Genomic DNA, 23,069 nt, shown 5'->3' on the forward strand with positions numbered 1-23,069 from the left:
CGTAACTGAGAAATAGGACATTGATGTATCCTGAAAATTTAACGTGTCTCAGCCCTAAATGATGTGCATCAAGACGACGCCCACTTCAAGGGTTATATGGCGAACAATATGGGTTTTTTTTACATTAATTTTGCAGTGTGTGCTGCCCTGTTGGGCGAAAGTTGAGGCAAATGGCTGTGTCACTGGTTCCTTTCAACCACGATGATCTCTGCTTAACCTGAACAAAGTAATTGTCTTTGACTGATATTAAACACACCCAACTAGTACAGACAACCTGAACAAACTTCAAGTAAGTCATTTTTCAGAGGTCGTACGGTCCATTTAGCACTGATAGGTGTCCGTTAGCAGTGAGGTCTCGAAAATGACATAACTGCTGTAATGCTTCAGAGTGAGTCACCACCATCAGAGCAAAAAGCCAGGATAAAAGCCCCTGGTTAGCTTATTAGGCCCACTTACTTGACTCAAACTATGACATGCACACAATGAGAATACTTATATTTCCAAAGAAGCATTAAAAAGTCACACAATTAAACTAAATTATAGCAAAAAGTTGACAATAACATTGTTAAGACTAGCTTAGCTGCACTTTTCTGTAGTTTAAAGGTACAACTCTTCTGTTTTATTCTATAATAAAGTGTGAATGTGAATTGGCCTGGAAGAGCAGTTTCATCTAGGAATACTGACAACATTGCCACGAATTGGACAACGTTAACAATTTCAGTTTACGTCACAAGGCAAAGTGTTTGTTACATGAATTAATTACAGCCCTGAACCAATTGTACCTATCAAAAACAGCCTGAACAGGGCTAATCAACACATTTCACACTGCGCTGGAGATAAATAACATGCAAAAAAAAAGATCTTGTCAAAATAGCAATTTACTTAATTAGAAAGAAAGACCGTTTCATGCATAAATATTTATTGAAGCTCGGCCCAATTTTTGACGGACAAAAACCTCCATCCATAGTTTGTAAAGGCAGTTTGGATGTGAGCCTTTATAACATGATGCTACATAATACAGCAACCAATAAATCAATACATGTCATAGTTTAAAATGTTTTTTAGGTTATCTCCAGAGATAAGATGAGACCCACTAACGTATTTGTCAAGTTGCGCATATGTGTGCTTTCATTTATTAGCTGAAAATGTTATACACCTGTCCTAATTTTTAACTGTTTAAATGCTCATGTATTATTTTATTCATGGCCTGTTTTTCCTCTCTTTCTTGACATCCCTGTTCTTTTATCGAGAGCTTTGTTTTTTGTATCCTCTCGATGACTGTTTGAGTTTGTTGTTGCGGAGACGAGAACACTTTATATCCTCTTCATTTTCTGTCTCACCACTTGTTCCCTTCAACGTATTACCTTATATGAGCACATAAACACTTATCTCTGCAGAGCTCCCTCAGTTGTCCTTCCCAAAAGTCTTTGAGACACTTAGCTGACTCCAGTACACCATTTTTATTTCCTCCTCCTGTTGTCTAGTCTTTGACAGATGACAGGACTTCTCTTGAAAATACTCGGTGGCTGCAGTAGCCGGGGTGGTGATGTGTGAAGGAGCAGTAGGGTGTCCATTGGACTGAGGATAACAGGCTATGATCTACAGCGTCACCTTACTGTTATTAGCTGCTCCAGACCTCAGCCGCAGTCTGACTGCCTCACTTGTTCCCCCCTCCTGCTGAGAAAATTATCTCTGCGGCTCCTTTCATCTCAGTCTGAACAGCAGTAAAACATGTTGTCGTGTACATGCATTTCAGCACAGAGGTTAAACACAGAAGGCGACTGGAGCCGAGTGAGTCAACCTGGCAACCGTCTGATTCGGCTTTACATCTGATTCTGTGAGAAATGTTGCCCGGTTCTCAGGATTTTCCTGCTCAGGTTGAAAACTCACAGATCTTAACTCAAAAACACGTCTGTATGTTGAGCTCAAAGTATTGCTTTTGAAACATGAGTCACTAGCGGCAAGTGGATGTCATCATTTCATTACATGAAGCGGAACTTAGAGACGCACTGCACTTTGAAAATCTCAGCTTAAGGCGAGTGCTCCTGATGTGATAGATGTGAAAAATGCCCTAAATACCGAAACCAGCTCAGTGTCATTAACATTAAGTGGTGGATCAAATGGACACGTGGAATGTAACGTGAAAGAGATCGCTTGTAGGAACAAGCCACCAACAACCTTTGGATTTTCAGCTAGCTTTGGTTTGGTTTGGTTTGGTTTGGCCACCTGTCCAGCATCAAATAGAAGACTGACAACGTTGCCAACAAACTGGTGAAGACAGTCAAACATCTAGTGGCTAAAGAACCAGATTTACGTATTTCTCAAGATTTGGTGGAGACCAAACTAGGTGTAGGAACACAACTCCAAACTGAGGCTCTCGTCTGCTGGATGTGTTGTGTAACTCTAACAAAGTCGCACGAGATAAAAACTTTGAAAGCTGCTAATTGGCGGGGCGGTGTTAGTTTGCTGTGGAATCTCCTGCTGGGTAGTGGCCAAAAATCTTTCAATAAAGCTTTAAAGGAGTATTCCAGTGATCGTATTTCACTTCTTTAAAGTTCAGGTGGTCACAAGAGACAGATCAAGAAAGATTTGTCCAAACTAAAGCTTTAAAGGCCAGGACAGGACTTTGTAGACCCCTTCCTAGATGCCAAATGCCCACATTGTTCACACACCACACCTCCAGGTTGTAACTTGGAGTCTTCCTGCTGAAAGTCTGAAGCCTGAGATAATCCTGATGGAGTGCCTCTTTAAGATAACATTATGGACAGAGTAGAAAAGAAAGGCTGATATGTGTCAGACATTGTTCACGTCATCTATTTTTATGTGGATTACTGTAAATATATATAAAAAATCATGGTGTTAAAATGTAAAACGCACACATAAGTCGTTATAGCTGCGGGTGTGTCTGTCTCATTTCTACTCTTTACTCAAAAAAAGTCTCTTCACCTTAAAGAGCACTTTGAAGATGTCCTCAAAATGTCCTCACTTTCCAAAGATCACTTTGCTCTTAATGTCTAAAGATAGACCTCAAAAAGGTACAGTACAGGTAAAACACACACACACACACATAGACACACATCCACACACTTTACAGTCCTGATTAGCAAGCGATTTATCAATCTTTATATCAAGGTCAAAACACAACAGCAGTAATTGTAACAGATCACCTGCCAATGTGAGCAGCAGTTCAGCAGGTACGACTGAAGGATTGAAGGGTGTGTGTGTGTGTGTGTGTGTGTGTGTGTGTGTGTGTGTGTGTGTGTGTGCTTGTTGAACTCACATCTGAGCCTACGTAAAGACAAATGGACTGAACATCCACTTCCACTTGGTCTCCCTGATGGATGACCTGACAGACAACTGTTGATTGATGGCTGATCAGTGATTCCAATATGGACTCATCCATCGCCCCCCCCCCCCCCCGCTAAGGTGTCCTGTTCCGAGGCTAACCTTCAGGACGATGAATTAAGTGACTAAATCCCCAGGTTTGAACAAAAAAATGTCAACCTTACAGTGATTACACACGTTTAATCATCACTTTCATTGCAAATGTGGATAAATCGGTTGGATTTCAACAAACAAAAACGTATCTGAGGCGGTCATTTGAAAAACTAGAGCTGCAGCAAGCAGCTGATCTTTGTTGACATTCAAAGAGCAGTTTAGTCATTCTTTGACCGTTCAAACCCAGAGCGGGTGACATCACTGTCATCACTGCGTTAGCTTAACCTTAAATGGCATTTGAGGAGCTTTCAGCGTTTACACTCTGACTTTTGAACTCTTTTCACACGTTGCATGTCATTAGGACACACTTATTTTCCAACTGACTGACGTAATAAATAGCATGTTTAGGATTTTTTGTATGAAAATACCCATTTATGGGATCCATGAGCTTCCAGTTGTCGTCTCCTGCATCCTGCACAGCTCACCGTCTGCTCCTGTGGCACCTTGTACAGTCTGGAAGGCCAAATAACTGGCATGTCTGTCAGCCAGGGGGCGTTATTGAGCCTTTATTAATTGGTACAAACAAACAAAAGAAGATTCCCAGTGTGCGTTGATGTATTATCATTGTGAAGCAGGCGGGGTTTCCTGTGAGTTATACAAGTTGAGATTGCAATGAGTAAAAACAACAAATACGTCCTCTGAATGTTCCTGTTGGAATTAAAGCTCAGCGGTTTGATGCTTTCATGTTTCATTGCAGTAACATTGCTGTATCGGATCAAAGTGCAGGAAAAAAGGTAACAAGCAAACGAGAAAGTCTCTGACGGGACAAATAAATAACGAGCTGTATCGGCCATTTGTCTCCACCAGTTGGGTTTACAGTCCACCGGTGCCGGAGCGGCTTCAGAATCAGCACCCTGGACAGCGACGCAGCGCTCAGAGCCGACGACTCTGACAGCTGAATCCACTTCAAGACAAATCTCATAGTTTAAAGAAGCATTTCGGCCTCATCAGCATTCCTTTTCCCAAATAATGTACGGTGGAGGGAGATGTGAAGTGTTTTCTGACTTTCTGCCCTCCCGCTCCGTGTCACACTGATCCCATTACATTGATTCATACCGGGGAGCAGCTCGTTGCCGCTGCAGTCTCACACTGAGCAGTCTGATGGTGCTTGTTCAGGAGAGTAAGGGCCCGAGTCACGCAGTCGCTCTCCTTACCGAGGGCTTCCCAGCATGCCTCGGAGTCCAACCAACGGTCTGCACGTCACGGCCACATTCCTCTAATCGCTCAGCTTCTGCCGCCCCCCTCAGCATTTTTCAGCTTGAACTGACATGTTCCTGATAATGAACAACATCAGGCTGTTGTGCTAAATGTCACAGGGTACTTTTTAAGCCGCTCGCTCACACATGAGCTGACTCCCTTATGTGGAAATCTGTTCGAGTTACATTTTCATGTGATTTCTCTGCGATTGTGTCTCGCTGCTTTGTTCCTCCGTGTAAAGCCTGCCCAGCTGCTTCGCTTCCTACTTAGCTCTCTTTGATGTAGACAAACGCACCAATCAGGGGCACTCTCTTCTAATTATGCGCCACTCACCGCCCCGTGTGAGGCAGGGACCTGCCGTTTCTTCCACGGATGACACTGATAGTTGATTCAACTTGTTCTCTCTTTTTTGCTTTTCTGTTTATTGCAGGCTTTCAGCGTTGACGACTGGCAGACGATCTGAGGACATCAAATTTGAGGTAATTATTCCCATTGTCTTGCGCTCTGTGGGACGCGTGGAAATGGTGCACACCTGCATTACATCGAGGCACACATCCTAAAGAGGTTTTGTTTTTTTTCCTTCAGAGTGACGTCATGTTTCTGTGACGCACGCTAACCGATACAGAGAGAGAAAGTTCATTCTTGTGGGTGAAGTGACCGTCCTGCACAGTTGGAGATCGTCCGGTCAGCTCACACCGTAGCGCCGGAGTGTCCATCTTTGTCAGAGTGTCCTTGACCGAAAAACACAAGGGGGGCCCTGCTGCTGCGAGGGTGCTGATCCTGCAGTCTGTTTGGTGGCATTAATAATGTGCTTATGAGAGTTGTCACCTCGGGCCATAACATACAGCTGTTTTCACATGGAGATAACTCTGAAATGTCACACCTTCATTACCACTATTACAGAGTCGTTACTAACACACCAGGGTGACGGTCGGACAGCGTTACTGAGTCTGTTCGATTGTACTCGGGGGGGGAAAAAAACATGTGTGCAATGCAACAGTCATCCAAGTTAGATTTCCAAGACATCACAGTTGTGTAGCGACGCACATCTTCATCACTTTTTACTTTATATACTGTTCGTTCTGGGAAACGTTTTTTAAGTTCCCTTGACTGTTAAACCAGCTGCTGTAGTTGCCATTCAGACACCTGTTTGCAGCATTTGCGGCGTCCATATTTTTTCTGAGCAGATGCATTGGGCGCTATGAATATGAAGTCAGGAATACACACCTGGAAATCCTGACTTCCAACTTGCAGTGGAACACAGCATTACTCAGCCCTTGTTGGGGTCAGTGAGAGCAGTCCCTCTGATTGGTTATTCAACGAAGCGAATCAGGACACGAGGAGAGCGACGGAAAAAGAAAGAGAATGTTTCTTGAACCCGTCGCTGTAGTAACCATGATTTCACCCATTAGTGCGGTTTCTCCTGGTTTTCGGCTCTGGTTCTTTGCCAGCAACACCTCCAACTTTTTTCCAGACAGTTTCTTGATTAGAAGTGTCTTTGTTAGCGAGACTGGTGTGAAATAACACAGCTTTTTTAAACAGCAGTTTGTAAATCTGCTGCCCGGAGACTTTCAGTTTACCACCACAACCTAGAGGTATGGAGAGGTGTTTCCTCTCACACAGGCGCAGAGCCAACAAGCTAGGTGGCTGTCAGCTTTGCGATGCATTAGAGTGCAGACTTGCGGCTGAAACACAAGACGACATGAGGCGACACACAACAGTCTGCGCTCATCACCGCTAGTTCTTCAGCGTTGGCTTGGTGTGTCAGGGATCGATGTTTTTCTACAAAATATTCACATATTTAACTGAAGCTATGAACGCTTAAGACACATGACGCACAGATACATTTGAAATATACCTTCACTAATGACACGCCCTTTACTTCTCCCACTGAAATGCTGTTTTTCTTGCTCTTTGTCTGTTGCAATGAACAGCAGACAATTTCTTTGTGTGTGTGGCCAGCTGGTGATCTAATTTGTTCTCAATGGGGTAATAAATTACAATGGAAAATTGTGGTACTAATGTCAGCTGGCAGCATATGTTCTGCTGTTTCTCCTCTGAATAGCTCATGATGGAAGAGTTGGAAATGTTGTTTTTTTAAAAACAGGATGAGAATCCCCCCCTGAACCAATCCCCCAAATAACTGACCATGTGCTGGAAATGTCACCGAATCTGCACACTCCACTTCACTGCACATCTTACTTAACGCTGTCAACAGAGCTCAGATCTGCTCTTTTGCAGCACGCGGCCGGTTGTCACACTTGCATCATGTGACTTTGAGTCTGGACTTTGCACATGGCAATTAGGCACAAATAATCGCGGGGACCAAACAAATGGAATGTCGGACAATCAGTGAAACGGCAGGATCTGCTTGCACCTCAGTGTATTTGTGGAGTCGTGTGGAGCATGTTTAAAAGAAAGCGGTTGATATGACTTTGCATGTGTTCTGCAAGAGCTCATTATGAGAAGTGGATTCAAATCACACTCATATTTCACTTCCCAAGAGCACGGACCAAATAATGACACAATCTTTGACAAACTAATCAAAGGAAAATCACAGAAATGGGGTGAAAAAAACCTTGGTAGACATTTGTAGCCAGTGTGCAAAGTGGCTGGTGAGTGGAGCATATCAATCAGTGAAGTGCATATTTTACCAGCATCCGGCGAGCTGCTCTGTTTGTGCCCAGTCTGCAGCAGAGGAACGCTTCAGGAACGTGTTGCTCGAAGCATCTTGGCAAAGCGCACTGACTCAACCTACTGCTGTGCGTTCTCGTTCCTGGATAATATGCACAGATGAGGGCAGAATTTGAAATTCTAACACACTAACGCAGTGATGCATTGTAATGGATTAACAGTGCACATACTGTATATAGTATATACATTTCAACAGCTGCATCCAGTTGAAATTAAAAACAGCATTATATGTTTACATGTCGATACATTTCATCTATTTTCTCTCTATCCGTCGGCAGGCTCAAAGTGACGCTGCTAACATGCTGATGCTAAGCAGGCATGGTGTTGACCGTGCTCACCATCTTCATTTTGCGTGTTAGCACTAAAGCTGAGCAGAAAAATGTTTGATGAGAGACAAACAGAAATAACAGTACAAAAGGCCACGCTGGCCTCAGTGTTTGATTGACAGGTGGTCTCTCCGGGGAGTTAAGTTCAATGTTGCCGAAATGAAAGAAGCGAGAATCCCACAGATTACCACTTTAAATGTCAAAAGCAGAGACGCAAATGAGACATAATGACCCCCGGCCCTGCCAATAATAGATGTGTGGCTCTCTTTAAACATTGATCTCTATAATTTTCTCTCTCCCTTGAAGCCGTGACAGCACTTGTCACCTGGGCTGACAGGCCCTCTGTTGTGTCATATTCCCCGGTGCGACAGATGTGCGGATCGGCCTCCAGAGTGCCATCCGAAGTAGGTGGCTGAGCACCATCGATCCGCAGTCATTGAGCCACAATGGCACTAATTAGTGTAGGTTTGAAACAGCATCCACACTGAAATGGATACGGAGAGTGAGAGAGAGAGAGAGGCAGAGAGGAAGGATGGCTTTCAAACATCCGCCAGTGGAGCCGATCAGATGTCACCGAACGAGAGGAGATGACAAGAAGTTCTTCTACACTGAGGGCGTCAGAAAGACAACCGGAAAAAAACAATGGCGGGTGAAATTACAGACCTCAGCACATTGTCTAACATTTCAAGATTTTTTAACTTAACCTCTGCTCTGGCGTGGGAGCTTGCGTGGGGGGGAAGGAGCATCATTAAGCCACCATGAGACAAATAATAAAGAAATGACTCTGCGCTCTGTCAGAGGGGCTGCAGCTGGAACATAGTTTTATCAAACAGGCAAGAAAGGCCCACCTCTGGTCATTTCTTCCCTCAAAAGTTCTGCTGCCGCCTTAAAATAGTCCGTCGACTGACCTAGTTTGGAATTTTGTCCAAAGTTCTTACTTTTTCGGAGAGCAAGAGATTTTCTTTTGGTGCACTCGGTCATCCGTTTTCATAGACTTGTGCAAAGAGAGATGCCACGGCCGAAGCCAGCATTACTATCATTATTATCATTATTATTATTATTATTATTATCATTATTATTACTACTACTACTACTACTACTACTACTACTACTACTACTACTATTATTATTATTATTATTATTATTATTATTATTATTATTATTATTCTTATTATTATTATTATTATTATTATTATTATTATTATTATTGTTGTTGTTGTTATGGTGGGGCTTGTTAAAAATGAAGAGCTGTGTGGGTTGTCTGTGTACCAACCACAGCTTCTGATATAATTAGTCACACATGACGTTATTTCAGATCTGTGACGTTTCATTTCGACATGGAAACCCATCAGCCTCCAGACAAACACATTTACCTGAGCTTCAGGGGAAACTGAGGCTTATTTAATCAGTTGCTCTTCCTTGTGCACACAATATAATCAAAAGTGAAAAATTGTAAAATATAGAACTTATATTGAATACTTCTATAATTCATTAAGATGGCATGAACAAAATAAATATTTGGTGCCCGAAAATGGAGGAGCAAGCATGTATTACATTAACATAAAATAGCCCGGTTCAGTTTGTGTTCGAAACAAGCAGCGTACGGAAAACAAGGAGGTGCTGAGTGGACTGGATCAGCGCTGGAAAAGAGAGATATTCAATGTTAGCTCTGCTGTTGTCCGGCCAGTATACCGCCACGTCACGATGGCAGTGCTACATAATCAGAATCCATCGATATTGTACTAAATCTTACGTTTGAAGAGATGATTAAAACTCCAAGACACGAATCTTAGAATAAAGAGCATAACTGAATACTAACTATTATACTCAATGTTATTTTAATCCCCAAAAATCTCACAGGATCCATGTACAGTCAGACATTTTTAACTTTCTCCAAACTGGAGAGAGGTTCCTGCTTCACACGCTGCATGCTAAGAGGTATGCTAATAAGCTAACACTGTTTCTTAAGGAACTTAATTTGATGAGCAGGACGTTTTATTAACTTCCAAAACTTTACGCCTCAAGAGCTGATTATGTATTCAGTAAATGTGTCTTGGATTGGTAACTAGACACTTTAAATCTGCTTTAAACTTCTTTAGCTTTTTTTTTTTTTTTACATAGAGTGAAAAGCGATCAGCTGATTTCACTAAATTCTTTTAAGAAGTCTTGCAATGTTTTAAAGTCATACAGGAAACACTGCATGTGCTGCAAACAGACAACACATTTACATATTTATGCAAACACGTATGCAGGTATGGAGGTAAGACAGGTCAGCAAGTTTTTAGCAAGTCAAGGAGAAGAGAAACGAAGGAGGGAGAGCAGAGAGAGAGAGAGAGAGAGAGAGAGAGAGAGAGAGAGAGAGAGAGAGAGAGAGAGAGAGAGAGAGAGAGAGAGAGAGAGAGAGAGAGAGAGGGCGATCTGCTCGTCGGGATGATGTCATCCTGCTGAGGCAACTCGGAAATTTGCTTCATCTATATTTAGCAACAAAAGATAGCAAGAACCTAATGGACACACACACACACACACACACTCACGTAGAGACACACATCCACACTCACACACTCCTTGACAGAGCTGTGATTTGCAGCCGACCCGTGATCAAAACTGCACGGTCAGCTTTATCTTTAAACACACACACACACACATGTGCACGCGCACAGTGGCTGGTTGTTGACAGTTGGGTCTGAAGTGGATTGTGCTCATTAGGTGGGGCTGCAGATTGGTTTCTATTTATAGCCAGCAGCAGCAGCAGGCAGCCGGCTCAGCAGCAGCAGCAGCAGCAGCAGCAGCAGCATGGAGGTGTTTGAAGTAGCACAGGCCTCCGGTGGGCCGCGCTAACGAGATGCATCCGGAGCCGATCGCTCTCCGGGCTGCAGGAGTTCAACTCTGATAGTTAGCGTGGTGTGGGTTAGTGTGATATAGGTCAGCTATTTATAGACGGCTTAATTTGACGTGATTTAGGTTGTATGATATGGGGTGGGATCAGCGGTCTGTAGAGATATACAGTGTGCTGTATGATGCCAAATGGTATCAACACACTGGCACATGTATTCCAGCGTGTTCTGTTGCTATGAGACAGAGGTTTTCGATCTCTTACTGACACACATATGAACAGTTGTTGCTGGCGTTGCTCCTGCTTTTTTTAAATTTAGGAGGAATATTCCAAACCCAACCGCCAGAATTATCTGGTATGTTGATGGTAAAGTTAGGTTTTAGCACAAAAGCCACTTGGTAAGGATCAGAAAAAGGCTTAAAATATCTGTTGTCGTCATCTCAAACATGACTGGAGACTCGAGTAGTGTTTTGAGCCTCCTTATTTACATTAATTTGTTATCATGTTTATCGGCATTAAAAGCATGCCGAATTAGCTCTTAGCAGTTACCTTGTTGGAACGTATCCATGGATGTACCTATAACTATCACTGATGATACCAAAAGAAAATGTGATGATACTCAGGCCAGTTCTGAAGCATCTTTTTTGAAGTGAGTGTTTTGTGGATGTTCATTTGTGAGATAATGACATCCTCGCAAAGTCTAACTCACACTAAATCATATAAATCCGTGGTACACCGCTGTGTGTTGAGATTGAACTGATTTGCGACGCTGAGAAGCAATAACTTAAAGTTATTTCACTTAGTGTTTTTACCTTGCCTTCAGCTCTTCTAGGCTCCCCCAGCATTTGGTATGTCTATCTACCCTTGATGTGGGTTTGTGGCAATGGCTAGCAGAGAAATGACTGAGGTTATAAAGAAGAGGCTAATGGCATAATTGTCATGCCGTCAAAAAGTGAATGGGAAGCATTTAGAGGAGAAGGCTGAACATGTAATTCTGTGGAAAGGGAACTCATTACGAGAGTAACTCCATCTTTGGTCTTTAAAGCTGTTTCAGAAAGACTATAATCAGAGAGGTCAGACAAAACCCCATCACTCCAACATGTTTGGAGAGGCAGAACTGACTGGATTGACTGCTGTTTGGCATACCAACCAAAATAAACTGATACATGAAAATGAGGCTCAAAACTTATATAAACAAATTGATCAGTGGTCAGAACCAATGACGCCGTAGCAGACTGGTACTATTGACACATTCGGGGTCAGCCCCAGAACCAGCTCTCTGGACAGTGATCGTGATAGAACATTTTCTTAAAGTTCATGGAAAAAATTACCGAAACAGTCCAAGGCCCCTGAACAGGAAGCAGACAGGATCCATTTAAAAACATCGGGCTGTGGATCCCAAAAATACAGTTTGGCTTCCTGCCCCTTGGCCACCTCAGCCTCAGGCTACATACTACTTTCAAGACAGTAAGCTCCTCGGGATGAGTGACAAATATTGGTTGGAAGTGTTGAGACAGGAGCTTGAACATCTAACAGGGACGGATGAAAGGACTATCAAAACACTGTGCTGCTGACTCAAGGTGAAACCTTGAACGCCGGGAAAACATTGCAGCGGTAGCCAGGAAATATGGGAGGGAAACATCATAACAGAACGTGTGAATGCAAGTTACTGATGCTGCTGGAATGTGTTATACTGCGAATACTCATGTAACTCTCCACGAGTTTCCTGGAGGGTTATCTGGGCAAACAATAACGGGTGATACTTCAAGTGCTCGTGGGAACAAAGTAATAACTGACACAAGTGCATTTTTCTGGCACTTTCAAGACTTAGGAATGTAAGCTAACGCAAAGCAGTAATAATAGTATTATTGGTGTCCATTTGCTTAAGTAGCTCCCCATGTATCATCATGAATGAAGGATACTAAGACATCATCATTTACATGTGTGATCTCCACACTTCCTCGGTATGAATATGTCATCACTGCAATGAACCTTCGCTGCATAGAACACCGATATTATTTTTCACATTCTCTGCGCCAGTTCTTCTACATCCACATCGCAGCCAGCGTTAACACCCAGAGGTGAGGTGAATCCACGGTATTACCTGTTGACTGCAATTGTACAAAAGCCAGGAGAGACGTTCACTTTTTCAGTTTGAATCAGGCCATAAAGGACACTGACATATGAATGGAGCCTAATGTAGCATTATGAAAAGCAACATTTTTCATTGTTTACATGAGCACAATGAAATACATGATGAAAATGGGGGTAAAAAAATGGTAGTTTTTAAGAGAAATTCTCCTCATGTGTCATATTAAGCGTCATATTTGAACAATCGTTCTTTTGTCAAGTCAGTCTACCTGTTTCAAACTTCAACCTCATCTGTCATCTTCAGTCTGAATGCTCCCAACAAAGCCAACATTTATAAATCTCAACTTCATTTACTTGCTCAGGTAGCCACATACAGACCTCCTGGTAGGAATAGCTGACGACTGTCCTGGCGGCGTAATTAGTTTGTTTTGAGAGGAAAAAGACGAGGATTTATCCTCCAGGTTGTTTTACAGAAGTCAATAAACACTTGTATCCCTGCGGTATAACTATACAGATTATGTATTTTGTGAAGTATTTCATTCATTCAGTCTTTAAAAAAGTTTTAAGTAGGGGTTGTGGTAAGACATGACCCTGTGACCAGAACATATCTGCAGTCCACAGGCTAAGAGTGTGTGTTTTGGATAATGAGCTAAATGCTGCTTTAGCTTTTTATTTTTAGTTGACCTTTAGTGAGCCAGGATGGTCTCTAGAAAATCTTAACACTCACAGCGAGGCTGTTTAGTGCCCAGCAGTGAATTCACCGGGTGTAGAGGGCAGCTGCCAACTCAGTCAACCACCCCTGGATACAGAGAAGATACAGGTCATTTTGTTGATCTCAGTCTCATGTTACTCTCCAGCTTTCAAGGATCACCATAATTTGGTTTGTAAATCTAACAATTCATTTTCACCCAGGGATCTCGTGGAAAATATTGCTGATGCTTATTCCTTTTAACCGCTGTTAGAAAACAACAAGACTAAGAGTCTTCAGCTACATGAGCAGCTCCGTAAGGCTGTACGTCCAGCTTATAGGTCGACTCAAGCAACTTTTTACAACTCTTCTTTATGTTTCTTGTTCAGCAGCGACCTCTAGTGGCTGGAGTAATTATCATGGCAGCAAAGAAGGACGTGCAGAGAAGTATCGCAAAGAGCAACAGTCCTTACAGGGTGGTGATCAGGGATGAACGGTCAAGCACAGGACTGTATTTCAGAAGACGGCTGTTCGTAAACACTTTGGTTAACGTAGTGAAGGTGCATAACTTACATTATGTAATGCAAGTTACTGAAGTTACAGAAGTAATTTGGTGATTTCAACCCAAACTATGATGTTTTCCTAAACCTTACCAAGTAGTTTTGTTCCCTAAGCCCAACCAAAGAGTGACTGTATGACGATGCGTACGCATATCGCTGGTACGCTGCATTTTGGTTCAAGACGGTGATAATGTCATTTTGGAAGTCGTTGGCTCACAGCCATTATGAATTTGCGACGTGTTGGTCCTTAGGCACAGTGGTCCTTACAGCTAAACTTTAATGTCAGCAAGCATGTTGCACGCTGTTTTGCTTTTTCCGTTGGCTGTATAATGTGATGTGGAAAATACCAGCCACAAATAAACAGCATCATTTTTTTTCTTCATCAAATCAGGACTTGATTTTGAGTACCAAGGTCCATGATGACGGGCTTGTGGAATCAGTGTTGTCCGGTAATGACGAGGTTTCATTTTAATGACTCACTTGCACCGAGCACTTCACTGGCGTACTTGAGCTTGAGTGCTCTTATTTTTGGATCCGTTATGAGGTCGGACGGTGCTCTCTGGGTAAGAACCCATTGTATGCTCAGTGCTGTTTCATTAGAGTATTGTTAGTCTAGTGAAAGGCCTGAAGGCTAAGGGGGAAAAAAAAAGAGCAAAGCTTTTTCTCTCAGCCCTGCTCTTTTGGAGCCTGGGATATCTTTATCAGTCAGAATTGGGGCCGGCAGAGGAAAGCTGATTTCTTAATTACCATGATTCCACAGTTGTCTGTTTCTATAGTTTCTCCCCATCTTTAAGCTCCAATACATCTTCACTTCTCAACTCCTAATCACCTTTTTAACCTACTCCTCTCATCCTCCATCCACCCTGTTTATCTCTTTATCCTTTACACAGGTAGGTCTCTTCCCCTGTCACCAATCTCCCTCTTGACCTAGTTGGTATCACCATAAATCATGCACAGTGTGCAGACTCCAGATCTGATACAAGGCTACAAACCAGATAAGAGTGTGGAATTTACAAGGTATTAAAGTTTCCCCCGCGCTCCGTCTACTGCACTTACCATCTTCTCTCCAGGACTTGTTAATCCCTGCTCTCCCTCCGGGGCTGATAAGAAATGGGATAGGGGAGAGGATAAGAGAGGATAAGGTTGTACACTACACCTTTGCACTGCAATCACTCACTACATATAGAGCACGTGGATAAGGTTGGACAGTTTTCACCAAGTCCTTGTACTGAAGAATTGGGGAACAAAAGAGTCAAGGTCAGGGAGAGAACAATACATTTATTCCCCAAAAGAATCCGGTCTACTCCTCCTTGTTATTATGGCCGTTATCTTAAATATTTGTCATCTTACCCGCAGTGTCATAACTTGTCATAACATATTTCACATGCGTTTATACATTAGAATGAACACAAGCATACACAAGCCTTTTCCTCTTAAAACAGCCATCCGAATAGTGAGAGGGAACCTAAAATGTGGAGTTTGTGGGCTGAATATAAAACATGCTATAAAAAAAGCTATAAAGAAAATAGTTGAAACTTTCTATAGAGTTCTGTTAAGCTGAGTGGAGCAGGTGATAAATTGTCTGTATCAATATGAAAAAAAGCTTGTAACATTGACATTGTACTTTAAATGTCAAAATACTGATTATAGCAATTTTAAGGGGTAAGTTTGGGTCTGAAGTTTAACACAAACCTAACTGGTTGAGGCAACTGGTTGTCAAATTAACGGTTTTGTAAAAGGAGTCAGGACCGTGTTGGAAAAAGCTGTCTGACAGTGAGTCTGACACTTAAAACTGATAATTTACTTCAAGTGGGCTTTCTTTTTGGTTACTTGAATGTGTTCTTCTGCTGCCCTCAATTGCACAGACTATAGATAAGTACCCCATCCAAACCCCACTCCAGAACACCTAAACCAACTCTTAAAAACCGGTTCAACATCCTCGATTGCTCTTAGACAATACTCGTCTCAACTCTTCAGTTCGAATTTCCAATCTGTTCGCATATTCTTTAAGGTATCCACATTTTTATATTCTTCTTATTATTCTTATATTCTTACATACTGAACTTTTCCACCCCTCACCCCCCTACATGTCATACTTCATAAGCTTGCTCAAAGCTTCCATAGCTTAACCTGTAATTTTTCTGTTACACATTGAATGACCATTTCAACACTAATAATGCAGAATTACAGTGTGTACATAACACTTATGATTGGCTTTCGTCTGTATGTATTTATGTCTTGATAAATCACTGTTATCATGCTTGACGGGTGTCACATCGTGCCGACACATAGCAGAATATATCGCACAGTTTTTCAAGTGAAAGTCAAGTCAAGTCAAGTCAAGTCAAGTCAAATGTATTTATAAAGCACATTTTATTTATATAGCACATTTCATACGGCAAGTGTGAACTCAATGTGCTCATCATACTTGGTCTATGTGACTGGTAGATGCAAGACGTCCTCTCTGATTTTGATATACTTCCCAAATCCCTTAATTTTGGCCTAAGTTTAAGAACATCAGCCTTGAAAAGTCTTTGTCGGTGACTGGAAGTTGTGCTATAGTTTCCTTATTGACCTGCATACACAGAAGGGACTGCAATGAATAAATGAGGTTCACTTTGCTATAACAATTATGTATCTTGTGCTATATTAGCTCTGCAAATTAGCTTTACAAAACAAATGTAAAAGCTCAACATTGAACCACAAAACAGTACTTTAGTCTTCTCGTCGCTTGCATTTTCGGAAATTAGTAATTTCTTCAAATTATCCCTCGAATCCTCTGTTGTCAAACACTTTCACACTACTCTGTGCGTACTGAATCTGTCGGGCTTCCACCAGCTCTTACTTTGTGCCGCTGTTTGCTGTCAAGAGGGATAACAAAGGGATGCCTCGGAGGTATCAGTGGCAGCGTTGGCCTCTGCCTCAGGTTGTTGTGTTTCTTCAGAGGTGGCCTCAAATCCACTCTGAGAACATGCTGTAAAATGCAAAGTAATCCTCATGGTCCCAAAGCCTGCACACAATCAGAGGCTGCGCTCTCAAAATCTATTTTTCTCAATTCCAGCAGCGGACTGAGCTGTAAAGTGGTCCGTCAGGAACGAAGGACACAAAAACTCAATGGAGAAATCAATATTTAACCCTTACACTCTGCACATCTTCAACTGATCACCGATGTCAAAATATGTCAGTGGACAGCAGGATTAAGAACTTGAGGAAGATTTGAGAATGTTATACACAAACAGCCCTCTGGATAGTACATGGATATTTCAATTTTAAGTCAGCTGGGAGTTCCAAATGAAACTTAAAGTGAAAAAAGCTTGAAAAAATAAATAAATAATAGGAATCAAGAAGCTAGGACACACAGAGGTGAGATCAGATTGAAAGAGAAAACAGCAACTCCACAACATCCATATTCGCTCTCCTCGTCCTCCCCTCTGTCCCCTCGCTCTCCATCACTGCTTCTTCCAAGCAGACCGCCTGCAGACAAACGCTGCCCTACTTTGGTCCGAGTCGTATCCCTACTCTGGAAAACAGCCGGCCCGGGTGCCACGGGGCAGAGGAAAGAAAGCGCGGCCTGGCTGTTGCCTCGCGGCGCTGTGTTTGGACAAGGAATCAAGCGGAAGATCTATTCTGTGTCACCAGTCCTTCTGGAAGGACTTGAGGACGGTTTACTGTGTAAATATGCCTCTGGTCTTTCTGTGTTGCCACACTGATTTGTAACGTCTAATCTCGCCCATGTGTTCAGTTCAGTTTGGGTTTTGGCTAACTGCACTGTTTTTTATCAATCAAAATAAGTGGTGTCAGTGTTCTGTGGGATTCTTTTTTCAAATTAAAATTAAATGATGGTCAGTTAAGCTGCTGATAACAGCTTTTTGATATAGCAAAGACACACAGCGTGCAGGCGGGGGCAGACACGCATGAAATGAAAAAAAAAAAAAAAAGGAAATAATGCAGGAGAAGATAAGACTTAATCAAGTAGAGGAATCTAAGGTATGAACAAGAAGAAGCCAGCGGGAAAGCTAAAGGTTCCCTCCTGTGAGATGACTCCGGCGAGGACCGAAATGAATAAAGAAAGAAGAGCCGGAGATGGAGCGAAAAAAGGAGCTATAAAAAGGAGGTGAAGGAAAGAAAGGAAGCACAGAAGGTGGCATCGAAAAGGCCAAGAGGGAAAGGAAGGCACCATCATCCGGAAATGTCATTTGCCATTGTGTAAAATACCAAGAGGGAGGAAAGAGGGTGGGATGGACGGAGCGGAAAAAGGGTGGGAGCTTTAGGAGAAGAGAGGAAAGAGACGGAGAGAGGCAGGCGATTGAAGTAAAGCGTGTTGCAGTAGATTGAAAAAGAAATACTGACAATGAGAGGGTGCTATAAAAAAGAAGCTGATTGATGGAGGAAAGAAGGGATGAACAGAAAAGTAGGAGACGAGGGAATGAATAAAGAAAGAAATAGAGGCAAACAGAAAAAAAAAGGTCAGTGAGCGACTGAGACGCAGATTAAAATGTCAGCGAGGAGAAAGCAGAAAGGAGAGGGCAACGTCTCTGAAACCCCGAGATCCAAAATCACCTTCACTCACTTCTTTCTCGGATGAGGGAGGGAGGGAGGGAGGGAGGTTGAGAAATGCAGACAAGGAGAGAAACGATCGAGACGGGGAAAATGAAGGAGCGGGCGAGAGGAGAAATGGGAAAGACCATGAGAAAGTGTGTACATGGGCGTGTGTGTTTTCATGAAACAAGCCATTGTAAAGCCGGTATAAATCATCCTGGCACCATTACAGCAGATTCTCAGAGAGGAGGCCACCAACCCAATCAGTCCTGCACAGCATCCCCGCAGGCACATCGGCCATCACACACACACACACACACACACACACACACAAATTATCTATACGCACTGGTCTTGCAGGGAGTGATAAATACTGACAGCGTTGCTTAAGCTACTTGAAAAGTCTAGTTCTACAAGCTACCAGTTACTTGGACATGGAACTGCAGCAAAGTTGGAAAACAATACCAGCCCCGTCCACAGGATGAGATGTCGTAAATGTAAGTTTCTGGAATGGATACGTTCAAATGTGTGTGTGTGTGTGTTTGTGTCATACGTCAACATTTCTACAATACCAGTCGTGTCATGTTCACATGCAGTTGTAACCTATGGGAAATGCATTTCAACATTTTTAAGTGTGGAACCACAATGTTGGATGTTTTTACAACAACATTATGTAGTAGTTCATATTTTGTGCAACACAATTGGTGTGAATACAAATCAGAGGTTTCTTCGACAATTTCTCTGACGTTTTGTTCTAACTACAATCAAACCTCGACACGGCATAATGATGTAATGCCTTGAGAACAAATGTCTTGATGTAAACATGCACGCTTATGCATTTTTTTCCCCATGCGGTGGTTAAATTTTGCAGCCCAAGCACTCTACACAACTCTGAACAGTAACAGCATGCAAGCTAAAATAACCTGAACCAGAGACAATAACAACAACAACAACAACAACAATAACAACAACAACAACTTTCAGTAACATGCTAACAGCCAAATCACTGTGAAAACGTGCCTACTCGGCCTCTGGTCAACAACGCAATCAAGCCAGTGCGACAACTCTTGACTCTAAATGTATGACCTGTTGAACACAACACATTGCCACCAGTGCCACCATTGCAACAATTGGTGTCAGCAAAAAGTGTACGCAAATTAAACGCAGCATTCTACTGTATTTATAAAAGCCATGCAATATAAATATATAAATTCCTTCAATAACTTGGAAAAGAAGATCTTGTTTTTGCCATAAATTCTTATTCCCACTGCTCAATTACATCTTATCAGATGTGTTGGTTGGAATAAAACAGAATGTAAAACACAGATGCACTGTAAACTCTTCTGCCTCTTACAACAATGCGATCTTTAACCTCCCCAACTGCTGCCCACACTACTTCTTCATCTTCTTCTTTTTCTTTTTCTTATTCAGTTAACTAATTGTTGCACCCGTCTGCTTGTATCTACTCAGATGTCTCTCTTCCAGTCCGTCTCATGACTCTCATGAATTCCCCACTCAGAATGGATGGATGAAGGTGAAAGGTGGCGTGCTGAATAACAGATTGTAAAAAAACAAAACAAACGAGACACGCAACGTTACCCGTTGTGCCCTTTCCTCTTTAGAAAAGAAAATCTCCTAGGAGATAAAATAATGTGCACTGGAAAACTTTCAGTGGAAAATCCAAAATAGCGATGATTATTGCAACTTACCACACAAAATGAGTGCTCTGGTCAGCACCAGTATCCATAATTAGCCCAAAGCAAATAACATTGTCAAGAGTAATATGCCTTTTTGTTTTCCTTCCTCGAGCAGCCAGATATTTCAAATTGCAAGTCTCGGTAGATGGTCGAGGGGGGAAAAGGTGGAAAGACAGCTGCAAGTTACCTCAGTAACTTTTGAATCAAAGACAATGCCAAAGTTAAAGTACTCCAGGCTTATATACAAATGTTATTCTATTTTTTAAAAACATTTTTTATCATGCTCTGCACTCTCTGCTCTTCCACTTTCCTTACTTCAGTTTAACTATGCTAGCATTTCATTTCACCGCCTGCCACAGCTACCTGAATCGTCTTTAGTAGCCGTGACAACCAGCTTGAAGCAACATCTTAACTTTAAGCAAAGTTGTTATAGAGTTATCACTGCTGGAATGTTGTTTATATATAAAACTGGGCTGTCTATACAATAGAAAGATGCAAATATAGATTTTCTTTCCAATTGGTGCCAGAGGTTGCTGCCTCACAAGAAACAAGAATGTTAAGCTGCTTTAACAGACAACATATGGTTTTATTTTCTGACCGAGGGTTTTTATTGTTCACCTCCATATAAAAACCCACGTTGTGATGATTCAAAGCTGGTTGAAACTTGGCACGGTTTCCCTTCAAGAACTGACAGTTTTTTCTCCACACCAGATTTGCTGTAATTGTACTGTCAGCTGTGAGTGACAGAGGCCACATGCAGCTGCCAGCAGTCTATCATTCACTTTCAACACCTTATTCGCTTCCCATTTTAGCGCAATGTTGTTTTGTGACTCATTCTTCATTTAATTGCATATCTTAAGATACCATTTGCATGTTTATTTTCGTACTCTTGCGTGTCAACTTTTCACTATAGCTCACAAACGCAAGTTTACAATTATCAGAGGGTAAACAGATTTGTTGCAAGTACATGATTGTTTTAAATTCTAAGTGCTGTATCGTAGGCAACTGGACTAGTTTCAGTGTCTTTAAGACGTGTCGCCTCTCATCCAAGAGGCTTCTTCAGTTCTAACTACTGGAGGGGAGCTGCAGGCTTTTAAAGTCTGTATGGGAGTGTCCTTACATAGTGTGGGAGTGTCCTTACAGAGTCGTGTTTACATTCTTGTCCTCAAAGTAATGATTCGGCCCCGATAAGTAATGAGTTGGCCCTCCTGTTCAGAGCTCACATGTGTCCTTAACGACTCTAAGGACACTCCCACACAGAGTTTAAAAGCCTGCAAACTCCCCTTCAGTTAGTTAGAACTGGAGAAGCCTCTTGGATTAGATGTGAAACATCTCCAAGAAACTGAAACACGTCCAGTTGCCTATAATACAGCACACAACCTGGATGACTGAGAACCTTCATCAACATATTGTTTTAAAGTTTCACAAATAATTAAATTGTATATCACTATGGGTGTCAAAAGATAAGTACACCTGCAATTGTCAGTATGTACCTCCTCCCCCAGAGTTGAACTGAAACTACTTGTTGTGTCATGTGCTATAATTAACAACATTAATAAAGTATTAAACACGATAAGATGTTGTTCTGATCTATGAGACAATTATCTAATTCTTAGGTGAAATATATGTAGGGGCAAATTATTGTGATACAGTCTCTTAAGTTTCAAGGGACATTTTTTTATAACTACATTTAACTTTTAAAGGGCTAATACAACTCATAAAAGGCTGTATTTCACCTACCAAAAAGGGTTGACAGTTCTTGCATTGTGACTATAAGGTTGTTTCTGCATCATATTCACTTGATTTCAGTCTTAGTGGTTATTTTTGACAGATTATAACCAATCCAGTCCTTTTTACCTGTTGAAATGCCTTTTATAGGGCCAATACAACTCATAAAAGGTTGTATTTCACCTGCCAAAAAGTGATCGCAGCTCCTACCTTGTAACTAAGGGTTAGGGTTCAGTTTATTTCTGCATCAAAATAACTTGATTTTATTCTCGATGGTCATATTTGACAGTCTATAGCCCACTCACTCCTTTTAAGCTGTTGCAATATAAAGTTTCAGGTGTAAATCTGAATTTTAACAAATACAACTTTGCAGCTCCCTTGCGGTTCTGCCTCTCCTTCCAATGCTTTGTCTTCATACATCTGCCTCCATCTGTCTTTGTTTCCTTTCCCTCCCTCTCACTTTCTCAAGGGCAGCTAACAAACTCACTCAAACACTTGTACCGTGAGCTACTACAGGGTTTTGGCTGCCATGCATCCTACGCCGGGTATTCCCAGATGGTACACACTGGAATTTCACAAACATGTTACACTCCAGAGCTTTTCACACTTTTACAGCTTTGTCAGAGAGAAAGAGAGAGAGTTGAGAAGTGATCGGGGAGGGAAATAAGTAGCAGAGTGAGGGGTCGGTCTCCACGGACGGTGGAAGTGAGTTCTAACAACATGAGTGAACTCGGGAGTGTCCATTCTCACATGTGGTTGTTACTGGGTGAAAACCTTGTTTCTCTTCTCAGAGGTGTACTTACAATCATTCAAGTGGACATGAAAACTTTTATTTGTGTTCAAATGTATGTGAATGTCTCTCTCTTGCTCTCTCCCTATATGCCCATAAACTCAAACTGATAAAGTATCCTGAATGATTTTTATTTTGCGTTCAGCGGACTTCTCTGGGCACCTTAGAGCAGGGATGAGCTATCATATGCCAGAATGGTCTGTAGGTGTTACTGCCAACCAATCACAACCACAGCAGCTGATTTCACTGATGGGTTCTCTACTTTGGAGCGCTCATTAATAAAATAAATAGTGGTTGAGTCAGACTCTGTTGGCTGTCTGTGACGCATGCTTCTTCATACCCAATGGTATCCATGTAGAGAGTTTCACTGTGGAAAAGTCAATAATGACATGACAAACAAGTGTTTACTTTATAAATATATATCCGAA

The 23,069-nt window shown here is 42.0% G+C and overlaps 1 protein-coding gene across 1 annotated transcript in view; it reads left to right on the top strand.

The window, feature by feature from the left end:
- The window catches only part of elfn2a (extracellular leucine-rich repeat and fibronectin type III domain containing 2a), a 256,747-nt gene that overhangs the window by 181,212 nt on the left and 52,466 nt on the right, over positions 1-23,069 (top strand). Inside the window, exon 4 of the mRNA XM_030424466.1 lies at positions 5,126-5,174. The gene's annotated coding sequence lies outside the window, so the exon portion shown is untranslated. The remainder of the gene's footprint in view (positions 1-5,125; positions 5,175-23,069) is intronic.

This window comes from Sparus aurata, chromosome 1 (assembly GCF_900880675.1).
Source record: "Sparus aurata chromosome 1, fSpaAur1.1, whole genome shotgun sequence".
Lineage (NCBI taxonomy): Eukaryota > Metazoa > Chordata > Actinopteri > Spariformes > Sparidae > Sparus > Sparus aurata.